Consider the following 3,084-nt stretch of genomic DNA (forward strand, 5'->3'; position numbering starts at 1 on the left):
GAGGAAACATCCTCTGAATATGTACATGATGTATTCTTTTATACTACTTGTGCGTGCCTCATTCTTTTCGTAATTATTATAGCACATAAACTCATAAAATACGTAGTAAACTGCAGGAAAAGCAGACGCCGTGGAAATCCGAAATCGCCTATAAAAGAAAAAGAAAGAATTGAAATGACTAAGATGGGCGAAAATAAAAGCTCTACAGAATCAAAAACTTTTACGCTCGAATTAAAAGAAAATAAAGAATTACGCTCACTGTCCCAAGGCGAAACAGTATTAGCCCAAATAGAGTGTACTAAAGTACGCAAGTGATTTTCCTTAGTAAGGGAAAAAGGAAAAAATGATACATGTATCTAAAATTAATTCTTCTCCTATGCTGCAAGCGGATGACAATCACTTTGTTATTTAAGTCATCGCGGTACGAACGTTCACAAAAAACTGCTGATGAATAAATATCATCGTTATTTCATTTCTAACTTGCACAATCCAGCATACGAGAATAATTAATAAAAAGCGCGCGCGAAGATTAATAATTACATAATGGTATGTAAAGAAACAAAATAATTATATAAAAATAATAAGGGGCAAATGAAAGAAAAAGTATATTGGGGCAAAAAAATACACTACGAGCATATGCGGTAATTAAGTACCGTAGTCGAAATATGGGGCGTTAAATTCCACGGGTTTACAAATTCAAAAATTATATGAGTTGCTAAATGTAATAAATAAACGATTGCAAAATGTAACTTGAAGACTTTATAAAAGTCAAACGGGGCACGTAAGAAAAAGATTACAAAGTTTCAATATTAGGACGTTAACTGTTTTCACATGAAATGATATGAGCAAGCAGAGCTTGATCAGCATATTGCAAGTTTTCGAAGAATTACAGTAAGGCTTTACAATGTATCAAAATAAAACCAGTGGTAGGCAAATGGACAATTTATAATATAGGTTTATATCATATTTAAGAAAAACAAAGGGATTTATTTTTTTTTTAGTGCATAACTTAACTAAGGCTATTATCAATATGCCTATATATTTTACGAGGGATTTTATGATTATAACGGGAATGTTAGACATTAAGATTTAATTAGCAGTAGGTAGTAATACGTTTTTTTTTATTGCGTTTAACACTGACGGGAGTTACTACGCGAAGAAGCCAGAAGGAAACCACTACAAAATGAAGAGCGATCAAGGCTTTGGATCAGACTCGGTAAAAACTAATACACGCCACTGGAAATGGAAACTAGAATCAGCAAAAGTTAAAGGTCCGGGCATTTCTCTAAGGAGACTGGAAACGCTGACGATGAAAAACCAGCCACGGGACGTCAGACCGCGACCACAGTTGAGTCGGTTTGTGATCGTGGCCGCGGTAGGAATAGACACACTGGGCCGTGGTGACCTGCCGCGGGGGATGATCCCAAATCGGCCCCCGTCAAGTTTTGTCGGGAGCTACACTTTGATCTTAGCGAAAAGGTCCAGCACAAGGGCCTACATTTTGATCTTAGCCAAAAGACCGAGAAGCAGAGCAGAAAGGCAGAAAATATGTTGCTCTAGTGATATTTTTGTCCTCGGCCAGTACCATCCTACCATCATCGGTTCCAGGCAACCGTCAAAATATAGTTCTGGGAATTGTTCCACCTGCACATCCAACGTAAACAGATATGTAGTTCCAGGCTGCAGACACCGTCCAAATTGTCTTCAGAAGCCATGTTTAGTGCAGTGAAGTGCCGCGAAAAGAAAATAGAATCCCCAAACAAACAATAGTGCGCGGAATATTAGTGAATCGCGAGTGAAAAGTCTCCCGCCTCAGTGTTAAAGCATAGAGACATTAAGTTTTTTTTTTACAAACTCTAGAGGTAAGAAAATAACAAAAACATTTATTTTTATTGTTATATGTTTTCTTTTATAATTTTTCTTTTGGGGTATGAACGGGATACTAACGAAAATAACGGAATTTATTTATTTTTTTTTTTATCAACCTATCGGAACTTATGTCCATAGATACTACATTTTATGATTTATTTTTAATTTTAATATTGTGAAAAGCTAGGGACTACCTTTTGTCGGCCGGGGGAATGTGTCACAAGTAGATTTTCGTTAATTACTTATTCAGCAAATAATCGGCCACTGACCGAAACAAGTCGTCGACCACTTGAGTTGCAAAATAAGCAATCGAACCTTTTTAGAACGGAAGCTAGCTAAGGTGTTGCAATCACCAGTCAGCAATAAGTCATCAATTGTTCGGACAATGATCCAAGTGCTTAGACAAGCAATTAAGAAATTGAACTGACTAAGGGATCGCAATACCTTACAATAAATAGCCGAGAAATTGGGAAGGAGGGTTAGTCAGAAATTATCCGCGAAAACTAAACGGTTCGGTCGCGAAAGTTGAGGGAACTCTACCCTGACACTTACCCTCGTCCAAAATGGTTTGTGAAGTAATTATCATGTAAGTACAAACTCTATTAAACCAACTTATGTCTGACAATGCGTCTTATAAATTCAGTATTCATTTAATCTTTCTCTATGAATAAACGTTGTTGTTTTTGTTATCCAATCTTTGAGTTTAACTTGACTACGACCCCAGCCTACACGTCCCCGCGTTACGACTAAAAACTAGATCGTGACAATAGACTTAGGTGTTTAATAGAAAACTCAGTGTTTGATTCCATCCTTAAAACTGAGATCCCGGCGCGACGTTTAACGTCGTGAGTCAGTTTAATTGATAAACACAGAAGGGCTCATAAATTAAAGGTGACATTTGGTGGAGACGCCGGTCTGTTTTGAGATGGATGAAAAACAATAGTTGAGTTTTTTATTTTTATTTTATCTTTTGGGGTATGATACAGATTGAGGAAAATAATGTGTGGGCTATAAAAGAAATTTTAGGTATTATTATCTTTATATTACTTACTTATTTCTTATTATGATAGTAACGTTAATGTATTTAGTGATATTTTGGGGGTTACCTTTGCTATTGAAGCGCTCATTTGATAAAATTTTGGTTTAATATGGGTGGTACATCTTCAAAAGAGGAAGAAATTATTATCCCTCAAGCAGGAAACAGTAAAGGATTAT

The sequence above is a fragment of the Ips typographus genome, unplaced genomic scaffold (assembly GCF_016097725.1).
Source record: "Ips typographus isolate SLU unplaced genomic scaffold, UJ_Ityp_2.0 IpsContig94, whole genome shotgun sequence".
Classification (NCBI taxonomy): Eukaryota; Metazoa; Arthropoda; class Insecta; order Coleoptera; family Curculionidae; genus Ips; species Ips typographus.